The sequence below is a fragment of the Arachis ipaensis genome, chromosome B3 (assembly GCF_059453495.1).
Source record: "Arachis ipaensis isolate K30076 ecotype BB chromosome B3, ASM5945349v1, whole genome shotgun sequence".
NCBI lineage: Eukaryota > Viridiplantae > Streptophyta > Magnoliopsida > Fabales > Fabaceae > Arachis > Arachis ipaensis.
In genome coordinates, this window is record NC_142438.1 from 15,308,195 (window position 1) to 15,320,950 (window position 12,756).

Genomic DNA, 12,756 nt, shown 5'->3' on the forward strand with positions numbered 1-12,756 from the left:
TCTTAATTTGAATTGAAATATTAATTTTATATTTCATAAGGATCATAGATTGTAATATAATTTGCACTTCTTGATGAGGACATCATCAATTATAAGAAATTGTTTGGTCACTTGAATTATGGTCCCCCTAAATAATCAGTGTACGTCCGCCCATGCAGGAAACGTCACTGGACATTGGCATGGACGAGGCAGCCTCTGGAACAAGATATTTAGATGATGGTGGTGACCTAGGCAATGATGTACGTGACAGCGGTTTAGTACGGCCGGAGGAGGTGATGGAGATGTTGTTTAACTCTCCCGACCTTGACCAGCTCCGACATCATCGTGACAACGGTGCCAGTTCTAGTAACCCATGATGGACGGTCTAGGCACCAGACCTGCAATCAGAGACCGCCCCTCGTGACGTTTCCAAGTGCCGATCCAGTAAACTTATCATTGAAATTGGCTTTGTGCTTCTTGTGTTTTCTTGACTATAATTTCTAAGAGGTGAAGATGGAACTTTCCCTGATTTTGCTTGTCATGATCCGTTATATTCCGGTTTTACCTAATTTAATGTAACATTGCAGAATCTAATCTTTTGTTTATAAATATTAGTATAGAATTTGTCTAATATAAATCTTTTCAAATAACAAGATACGAACAAATGTTGTGGATTTTTTGCATATACAAAATTCGCAACATAATTCGCGAGTGACACAATGCCGCAAAAATTGCATATAATTTTTTCAACAAGTTTCGCAAGTAATGAATGCCCAATGAAAAGTGAAACAACCTTTTACGAATCTGGCAAGTAGTTCCACTATAGCAAAAATTACTTGTAGATACCAACATATTTTGGCTTCATGTTTAACATTTGCAACTATATTTATTTGTATATGATTCTTAACTACAATCTGAAATAAAAACTGCAACAACATTCATAACTAAGAGGTTAAAGCAAAAACTGGTTAAATATATTCATTGAAACTATTCTTATATAAATAACTACTGCAATGTCATGTACATTAACCAACTCAGATAAAATGAAAAGTGAAAAGGACTAATTCACAGTTTACATAGCCAATCAAGTATTCTTCATAAACTATCTTATCAAACCTCTAAATATTACTAATCATGACTCTTCAAGGCACATTTTATTGATCATTTTCATTTTCATAACTTTGATCTTAAGAATTAAGATGTATATCCAAGGCTATAAACTCAGCAAGCGCTGCCTCCTATGTTCCATCATTTGGATGCTTACAATTGTACCCTGCAAATGTAAAAACAACATACAATTGTTCAGCTAAACTCAATGGAGATATTTCAAGCTTTACATTTCTAGATTTGCTTTTTCATCAGTAATTAATAGCTTACTCATTTCAACCAAAAATGCGTAGTAAGAATACATCAGAATTCAAAAAAAAATTATTGAATTCAACCAAACCACAGATTTTTAAGGCCACAACAATGTCAATTAATCTAAGAAAAGGTAAATTATGCGAAAATAAAGGAAATTCAATGGATAATAGAATAACGTATAGAATATAAATAAAAAGAATTGAAAAACGAATATAATCTCCTGCCCCAGAAAAAATCATGCTCAAGAAACAACTATAAGCTATAGTGGAAAGATATAATAACATTAAAATTCAAAACTTGCATCAAAGGTAAATAAATTAACTCTTGGGCATAATGAGAGCATAAGCACATGATCACAATAACCTTAATCTTACTATATGTTCCATCTTGTCCATGAAACCATTGCCCAGAGAAGACAAAATCCTGCTTTGCATGCTTCCTGAGCAATCATGAATGTAGATTAAAATAATTTGATTATAACTTGCTTTCTGTTCATTGATTGAAAAATATTAGTAAGGCAAAAAACTCACCTTCAGCTCCACAATGATTGTTCTTTATCCAATATTTTAACAAACCCACTAAATCAATGTAAAAGATACACAAATCACTAAATTAGTGTTTAAAAAAAATACAAATCCTCAATCTAAAATCACATTATTATCAGAAAACTGCTTTCTACGCAAAACAAATCAAATCGTAATCTCCCAAAATTGTTAAATTAACAGATGCACCTTGAAGGAGGTAGAGATGGGAGGAGGAGTTTGACGATGGAGAGACATGGATGCACGACGAGCCCATAACGGAGTGAGGCACGACTAGCCCTCGACGGAGAGAAGCCAAGAGAGCCAACAGGAGAGGGTGGGCAGAGGGAGACTCGTAGGCAGTGGGGGTGTGCTGGTGAGAAAGGGGCAGTATGGAGGCTGAGGGAGGGCGGAGACATGGGCGCAGAGAGCTACATTGAGACGATTTCCGTTAAAGCAGAGGCAGAGAGTTAGAGAAAGAGGGTAATAGAGCTGGAGAGAGAGAGAGAGAGAGAGAGAGAGAGAGAGAGAGAGAGAGAGAGAGAGAGAGAGAGAGAGAGAGAGAGAGAGAGATTCATAGTGAACGAACAAAATATTTGTAAAAAAAATACCCAAAAGCAGCTCAGCTCGGCTCAACATTTGGCATTTAAGCCAGATTCACTTAAAGAGAATGGCTAGTTTGGCACCAAGTTGGACACACTCGACATGCTTAATGTTCATACACTGCAGAAGGAATGAACCAGTTGCATGCCTTTCATGCACTTCTTGGCTTCATGTCCACAATAAAGCTCTTTCTTCAATCTAAACGCTTTATATATTTTAAATTAAATCTGATTGGTTTTAAAAGAATGGAATATGATATTTCACTAAAGCAAATGACATACCAGAACCGCTTCTACATATTGCACTAAATTGTTAATAATAGATGAAATTACCAAGTCAACCTCTTCTTTCAAAGAAATCATGGACAATTTCAATGAGAAAAGATTGTTTTTGACCTGTTTTTTCTGAAATCAAACCCATAAAAACACAAAATTAGTCTCTATCCCAAGACTTATTCTTACCAATACAGTTCACGTATAAATTATCTTTACTTACTGGAACTTTCTCATAGTGCATTAGCCAAAGAGTTCTTTTTGCCAAAACAAAAAACAAAAACATCAAAGATCAGACCAAGGCAAGAACAAAAAAGAAGAGGAAAATTTCATTAAGAGATTCAAAAAACTAAGTTATATCAAGGAACACAACAATAACATAATCTTGCCTAGCCCACACACACACCAATACTTATCAAGGAATGCTGCTTAGTGTTCAATTATATATGCAAAATTAAATATAATAGTTTGCAGTTTATTTTATAGACAACAAAAACAAATGCATCACCTGCACCGTAATCATTTTCCCCGACACCATAATGACGGCAACCCTGCAGAAAATTACATATGCTATCATTAATTCTGACCCCAGAAAAGAAGTGCTAATATCTACAGAAGAGAATCAACAAAGAAACAAGGAAAATTTTCCTGTGCTGAGTGAAGATCCATCCCCACTCGCTGACGATGCATGTCGCTCAAACGTGTGTCCAAAGATGATGCCAACAAAAATTATTGTGGCCCCTCAGTTGACAGTGTCTGTGTAAGCCAACAAAAGTTATTGTGGCCCCCTCAATTGATAGTATCTGTGTAAAACTGTAAATTGTCGGTACTTAGCAAATGATTTAGAGATGATAATTAATGCAGTTAAGGATAATATAATTATTGTAATTAATAATATTTTATATGAAATGGACGGGGCTGTAAAACCTTTTTTGTTTAGTAAAGCTGGGCTAACCAAAGTGATTAGTAGTTGACATGTAGATGTGGTAGTATAGATGTGGTGGACACAGTAAATTTGATAATAGGTATACATGATGCATGTCCCATTACTTTTATTATCCGAGTCCAATGATAGAATTAATTTAAGTTAACTTGTATGTTAAATTTTATAGGTTTTGAAATGTTTAGATAAGTTTAAGGGGATATTTTTTGTCTTTTAATTTGATTTTTAATAAAAGATAGGATAATCTTACAATTTGTAATTTGTTTGTCCTTTTTTTAATTAAAAACATTAAAAAAAATAAGGAATGATAACGCTATCCTAAAACTCAAATAATGAAATGGGATTAAAAAAATGAATGATTAAAATACTTGATTTTAATATTACACAAAAAAATATAATATATTATTTTTGGACTTTAATAAACAATAATATTAAAATAATTATTTAATATCTTAATAATTTAAAAACGTGGAAAATAAAATTATGAATAATTTTTTTAATGATATTATAACAGTTTGTCATTTTCGTACGTTAAATTAATCATTTGAGATTTGGTTGATATATATTGGATCAATATATGTAATTATACTAAATTATATATATTGTTGTGGAATAAATAAATAAATAAAATAAAATAAAATGTTGTATCAATATGTGTAGTAATTCCTGTTATTAATTATTTTAATTTTAAACTCACTTATATTTAAATTAAGTATATTTTTTATTAGTCATGATTATTATTATAAATATAATTAAATATGTATCAATAAAAAAATTAAATATTTTAGTAAATAACAATATAATTTTTTTAAGATTATATAATATTTATTAATATTATTTTTCGATAAATACATATAATATGTAGTATATAATAATATAATGAATATAAACTAATGAGTTAGTTAATAAAAAAAATATTTATTTTAATTTAAAAATAAAATTAAAACTGTGTTTTTATGAAAAAATACTAAAATGTTATATTCTTATTAAGTAATAACTAGATTATCAATTGTTGAGTAAAATTTCTATTTGACTATGTTTAAAGAATTATTCTTCACATACAAGTTATTTATACATACAAGTCATTTATATTGTATTATTTAAAAATTTTTGGTGTATGTATATTAATAAATTTTGTATAATTCAAACTCTTCCTTTTCTTTCTTGCATTATAAAAATGAATTTTATTGAGTTAGGATTAACTTGTATAAACTTGTATGCCAAAAAAACTTGTATTTGTAGCAGGTCTCATGTTTAAAATGTTAGTGAAAAAGAATATCTATTCACGATATGAGCTAAATTTTTCTTAATTCTGTCGGATTATTACTGTATACAGTAGTAAAAACTGCTGAAAATAGACATCAAATAAATACAACCGGACTAATACAATTATATTCCTTTTAATTATTTTAATTAATTAAGTAGAACCATAATAAAGGCTAAAATTAATTTCTCTTAATGAAAAAGAGAGAGACACGTTATGTTTTTATTTATTATTTATAATACAAAAATTAATCTAAAATTACTTTTTAATACAAGTGGGTTATAAATAGAAATTGAGATAAATTTTCTACTAAAAATTGTCTAAAGTGATACTGAACAGTAACTAAATAGTAAATGATATAGGTTTGACCTTAATAATGAATAATAACGATGGAGCCATGCTACTGTGCAAGTACTAAATCAAATAAATTTTCTAACCAAGTTTAATATTAAAGTACTTTATGTTGGTAATACATAAGAATAAAACAACCGTTAAAAAATATCAAATAACATATAATATGTGAAATACCTTTAGTCAACATTTTATTTTATGTGTCAATAAAAAAATTAAACACTATATTTTTTAGTTTTACGGTCATTTTTTTTTGTATCAATACCGGGTAATTATAAAGAACCTATTTTAGATGTGTGATATATTTTTTTATTTTATTTGGAGAATAAAATGTATTTATTTGTAGAGTTAATTTCTCAATATCTTTAATTATATTACTAGAGTGCTAAATGGTTAAATAAGTTATAAGAAGTAAAGGTTGTGTACTTAGCGTGCGTACGTTACTGATATAGCACCTACTCGTCCCATCACATCTGCGTCACTTCATATTGCTTCTGTATTTCCTTAGGTAGACGCGTGTTCCCACCACCTTGGGACACGCAGAATCAGCACCTGCTGAAGAATTTGTCTTTCAGTACCATAGCAACTCCCAAGAAACAAACAATTTAGTTTCTTATATTATTTTATGTATGGATATTTAATCCTTGACTTCTGGTGTACTTAGGCGAGGAGGCAGGGGAGAAAAAGGAAAGCCTAACGTGAACTGTTACCAATAACCCAAATATGAAGTTGATATGTGATATGGTAGGATCTAACAAACACTAGGCTAACATAATTCTAAGTAAAAAATTTAAACAAATGCAAGTTAAAACTTTGGTGATCGGTGTCAAAGAACTACTTTTTTTTTGAATGAGAAGCTCAACACAACAAGTGGAACAAGGAATGTATCAAGGACAAAGCAAAGCAAAGCAAAAGACTAGAATAAAAGCCAACATAGAAATCCCTTTGTCATCTCCGGCATTGCCATCAACAACAGAAAGGGTCAGCACCTAGCCACTCCTTATAATTCAGAAAGGATAAGTTGATAATCTCCTCAACCCCTTTCCCTTTGTTCTGAAAAATCCTCCGGTTGCGTTCCAGCCATATGTTCCAAATGATCGCACAGAAGCACACCATCCATCGCTTGCACTCTTGTTTTGTTTTTGAGTTCTCAGTCCAACTTTGAAAGTGCTCCTTTACTGCACCTGGACACACCCATTGCATTCCAACATATGATAACCAAGCACACCATACCTGCCAAGAAAAACTGCAACCAAGAAATATATGGTGGCCATATTCCACACCATTGTTACATAAAACACATAAATTATCTCCTTGGTGTATGACTCCAAGTCGACTCAGCCTCTCCTTGGTGTTGACTCTGCCAATCAGGACAAACCAGACAAACAACTCTACTCTGGGTGGGACAAGGCCTTTCCAAATGGTCCTTGTAAAACTGTAGCTTGATATATCCTCTGGGGCTATTTCCACCTGCAACACCTGCACAAATGAGTTAGTAGAAAAAATTCCTTGTTTATCATACTTCCATACAATTCTATCCTCTCTACCAGGATCAGGTTTAACCAGCCTCAGAGTGTGGTGAAGCTGGTTCACTAAATCCAACTCCCATTGGAATAATTCTCTCCTCCACTGAAAATTCCAAATCCAAGCTAACCCATCCCAAAACCCACAATCCCCTATCATTGACCCTGTTTGGTTTGAAACTGAGAAGAGCCTTGGAAAGCGGTCTTTCAAAGAACCTCCCTGAATCCAGACATCCTCCCAGAACCGAGTTTGTCTTCCGTCACCCACCTCCATGGACAACCCAGTAATCATCTTCTGCCTGACTTCTTGATTCTTAAACTGTAGCTGACAAATATCCTTCCACGGGCCTCCTCGGATAGGTAGCTCTTGGGATGATAGGAGCTCATTTGGATTCAGGTTGTTACAGGAACAGACAACCTTCTTCCACAACGGACACTCCTCCCTAGAGAACCTCCACCACCATTTAAACAGAAGGGCTGAGTTCCGAATCATGGCATCCCCAACCCCCAATCCGCCCAGCTTTTTAGGAGCCTGAACCACTTCCCATTTAACCAACGCCATACCACTCTTTCCATCCTCTTTACTCCATAGAAATCTCCTTTGCAAGGAAATTAATTTCTCTGCAACAGCCTTCGGCATCTTATACAGGCTCAAATAATAAACCGGTAGACTATTTAACACAGCTTTAATAAGTACCAACTTACCGGCCTTATTGAGGATCTTGGCCTTCCAGAGGCTAAGCTTCTCCTCCACCTTGTCTATTACAGGCTTCCACGTCTTAACCAACCTTGGGTTTGCTCCTAACAAGATGCCCAGATATTTAACTGGTAGATTGGCTTGCTTGCAACCCAACACTCTGCACATACGTTGTACCCACTCCTCATCACAGTTAACAGGAATTAAGCTTGATTTATCAAAGTTGATACTTAGACCTGACATCAACTGAAAGCACCGAAGCAACCTTTTGTAGTTCTTGATTGTCTCTTCCTCAGGAGGGCAGAATAAGACAGTATCATCTGCAAACTGTAGGTGCGACAGTTCAACATGATCTCTCCCAACCAATAACGGTGATATGCGACCGTTTCTTACAGCCTCTCCAATCATCCTATGTAAGACATCAACCACAAGTACGAAGAGAAAAGGGGACAGAGGATCCCCTTGCCGCAGGCCCCTCTCCATCTTAAAAGGCTTGGATGGCGAGCCATTTATCAGAACTGACATAGAAGATGTGCTTACACACTCCATAACCCACCCCCTCCATCTTCGACCAAAGCCCATCTTCTGTAATACAAGGTCTACAAAACTCCACTTGACTCTGTCATATGCTTTCTGGAAATCAAGCTTTATTACTACCGCTTCCTTCTTCCTCTGTTTGATCCACTGAACCGTTTCACATGCGATTAGAGCCCCATCATAAATATTCCGACCCTTCACAAAAGCACTCTGTGTATCACCTACTAAACCTGGCATCACACCTCTCATTCTCCGAACCAGCATCTTCGAAATCACCTTGTAAACACACCCCACCATGCTAATCGGACGCAAATCTTTGATTTCCTTAGCACCAGTAAACTTGGGGGCCAACGCCACCCACGTGACATTAACATCAGGCGGCAACCTTGAAGATTGGAAAAATGCCAGAACCGCTGTCGTGAAATCCGAACCTATATCAGACCAACACTTCTTTATGAAATTCATGTTGTATCCATCACACCCTGGAGCCTTAGACGATTCACAATCCCACACTGCCTCTTTAACCTCCTCAGGTGACGGTAGCATCTCTAAAGCAATAGAATCCTCCTCGCTTATCCTTTCCACCAGCCCATCTCTGAACCCCATCTCAGGAGACCTCTCTTGATGATATAAGTCTTTATAAAACTCCCTGATGGCAAGCTTAATTCTGGCTTGATTCCTTATCATTCTACCATTAATAAGTAAAGAATCAATCCTGTTATTTCTCCGCCTAGTAGAAGCTAAGTTGTGGAAGTACCTCGTATTTTTATCCATGTCCCTCGCATGCCTCGACCTTGACATTTGCTTCCAATGGAGTTCTTTCCTCACATACCATTTTTCACAACAAGTAACTAGCGCCTTCCGTCTTGCTTCCACTGTCCCATCATAGCTCCCATTGCCGACCATGTCATCAATCTTCTGAATCTCTTCCTCAAACCTCAAAATTTTCTTGTCCATATCACCAAAAACTTCTCTATGCCATCTCCCCAAAGGAACCGTCAACGCCCTTAGTTTATCGGTGAATGGTATCTCGCCTAACCCTCTCCATTCCTCCTTGACCAACCTTAAAAATCCTTCGTGAGTAAACCACGAATCCAGACTTCTGAATGGCCTCGCACCGTCTCTCAGCCTCTTCTCTTCCACTATGATAGGGCAATGATCTGACAAACCCCGAGGACCACCTCTCAAGCGAGTCTCCGGAAAAGCCTCAAGCCATTCCAAACTAACCAAAGCTCTGTCAATACGGCTGCAAGACTGTCCCCTGAACCATGTAAACTTACGGTCAGAGATTGGTAGGTCCACCAAGCCCATGTCATGCACCCAATTCTTGTAGTCATGTGCCGACAAAGGTAAGCTTTCTAATCCTCGCCTTTCTTCCACCTGTCCAATCTCATTAAAGTCTCCAAAAAAATAACAGGCGTCTGGGCATAAACCAGCCAAGTAACTCATCTCCTCCCACACAGCAAGTTTCTCACCTCTAGTGTGAGCACCATAAACCAAGAAAAAAGTACAATTAAAATTATTCTCTGACAGGACCCCTTCAACACATAGCCATCGCTCACTTTTATAGCAATTTCTCATTTTAAAGAACCCCTCATCCCACATTAATAACAACCCGCCAGATGCACCCACGGACTCCACATACTCCCATCCCACACAACCGTTTCCCCATATTTTCACAACATCAAACCTTGTTACTAGCTGTCGTTTAGTCTCAACCAACCCTAGCATATCCAACCTATACTTCCTCTTAAGTTCTTTCACCATCCTTAACTTCCCATCACCCCTTAACCCCCTAATATTCCATGAGCTAATAATCATTTTAAAATATTATTACACACCTTTTTGAGTTTTTTGGGTCTGCTCCGTCTAGCTTTAGCCTTCTGTTTTGCCAGTCTCCTTTTTCTAGCAATCTCTTCATTCTGTTCTTGGAGAATTCGCATGATGTCATCATCTTCATTGAGCAGCATTGCTCCGGATTCTTCCGCTAGCTCCCATGTCTTCCGGTTCTCCAGCATTTGTTCATCCAGGTTTACATACTCATTACTACTATCTTCGTCTTCGTTGGCCTGTTCTTGTTCCCTTTCCTCGTTGCCTCTGTCACCATGTCCTTCCTCCACGTTCTGCAACGGAGAATTCCTAGCACAAACCGATTCCAACCCTGGGGCTCCCTCCGTTAACTCTGCACAACCACCACCAATTGCTTGTCTGTCCATGTCATTAGCCTCTTGAACTTCCTCCAACATCGTCACAGCTCCTTCCAGCCTTTCAATTCGGTTTTCCAATCTGCAGCCCCTTATCAACGCCGAACCCGATACCCCTGCGGTCTTCCGTTCTCCAGCAGCGCCGCCCGTGCTCGTCGCACAACCAGGGAGCGTCGTGGTTACACCACCATCAGTCAGACTCCGCCGCAAGCTGTGTCCACCGATGGAGTCGACGCAAGCTTCTTCTTCATCGCGCATGGGGCCATCGGACTGCTCCGGGTCGACCTCAACCGACCTACACACTTGGCGCTGTGCTTCATCGCCTGTGGCGTTAATGGCTGTGTTATGCCCTCCTTCCCCCTTCCCGAAGTCGCTTCCGTGGATCTCCACCCCGTTTGGTCTCCCTGACGGCGCAGAAGGACTGCCTGCACCAGATCTCACTCCTTGGGTCAGGCTGCCCCTGACCCGACCCATGGCACCATGGTCCAGCCCATGCCAGCATGCACCGGTGCCACACTTCCCTTGTGCAAATGGACACGGCCCACCTTGGCCCAGCACACAATTTTTGTTTTTATTGGCATTGGTGGCCCATTCAGGAAGTCTCATACAAATATCCTTGGGTTTATCTCTTAGTAGCCCATCATGAACACATGGATAGCTCCACGGAATTGTGATTTCCGAATCTGTTTCATAATTACCTCCCAATCCCCCAAAATCTGTCAAGCCATCAATGTGACCATAAATTTGCTTATTCGTTACCGGAATTATTTGATTGCGCTTTAAGTGGTCATAATTCCATTCATTTAAAATTGTCTCTGAAATGACTACTCTGCCCTCATCTTCAACCTCCCGTCCTACCCTTTCTGTAACTGCTACCGCTGCCTGATCTTCGTAGCCTATCAAACTTTTAGAAGCATCCGACATTGTAGCATCAGCCTCAGAGAGTCTAAACGCTTCGTTATTTTGGGGAGCGCAAACTATATCTTTATCCGGTATTTTTTCCGAAGCATATTGCGAGCTGTAAATTTCTTGTCCCACCTCTTTTACCAGGACGTCGAATCCACTGGTGCCTACAGTGATATGAACCCAGTCATTGATCACACCTATAACACAAGTATCAATTAGTACGCGGCCGACACTAAAGGAGGCACACGATTCCGTTCCTTTATCACACCCAACCGCTTTCCCCCATTGGCCACCAATCTTCTTGAATGTATCCACTGTCCAAACATGTAGTGGGACTCCGAAGCACTCTAGCCAGATTCTTCTAGATTCACTTTTCTCCGATTCATCCCACCTCCATACGTTATGGAAATATTTCAGAAGACTATTCATTTTGAACGTGTATGTTTCTTCAGCATTCAAAAGACTGTCGAATGTCAGCAAAGCCTTATAAGCTCCCAATTCTCGTACCTGAGTGACCTGCGGAAAGTTCTTAGCAACCAAATCCTGTAGAGACCTAAAGTCAATGGCCGTTGTTGTTCCACCGACTAGACTTCTCTGCAACCAGTTCAAATTTTCCTTCACCACAGCCACTTCTAGAGTCTTTGTTACCTCATTCCCATGTTGATCCAGGATCTTCTTATCTTTTCCCACATTCTTAGAACTACTAGCTTGGACAGCCGGATTATCCTTATGCTCCCTTTGCGGCTGGCGAACAAATTCTTTTCGAATGATACCTTCTGCCTGTATCTTCTTCGTGTCATTAGCAACCGATATTCTCCTGTATTTTGCTTCTCCAACAAACACAATCTTACCTCTCAGTCTCATACGATTCATCTCTGTTATGGCCTTCAAAGCTCCTCCCCTCGTAGTGTACCGTACGAACGCAAAGATGTACAAACTACCATTCTTTTGCTTCCGAGATAGGTAAATGTCGTTTATGCGTCCAGTCCAACTGAACAGTTCGAACAGTTCTCTCTTAGTCCTCCGGAAGGTTATCCAAGAAAATCGAAAAAGACTCCGTCTCCAATCGATGATACTCTTCTCGATTCCAAACTCTAGGATCTTTGAACGGATTCCTAAAACTACCCCTCACTGTGTTTCCCACCCCAACTCTCTCTATTCTCTCTCTCTCATCTCTCCACGTTATTATCAATTTTATTTGTGGTATTAGTGTTAAAGAACTACTTAAATTAAAAATAATAATAGTTCTTAGATTTCCATTAGAATTGACGTGGTAAAAGATGGAATGGAGAACAAAAGGACCATAAGAATATAAGGCTGCAGCATATTCTTAAAGTTTATAACATTAATTGAATTGAGCAATGTAAAAGGTTTTATTCTAAAATTTGCCATTATATGAATTGAAAGATGCTACTTCAAACTTCATGACATTCTAAAACAACTGCTAGGCACTGAACTTATGACTTAATAGTGCGAAGAAAATGCACACATTACTTATCTAATCTTTCATTCTCCATATTACATCATCACATTATTCCTAGTTAATTACAAATTACAAATAAAGTATGCCTCCCAATAGTGCATTTTAAATCCA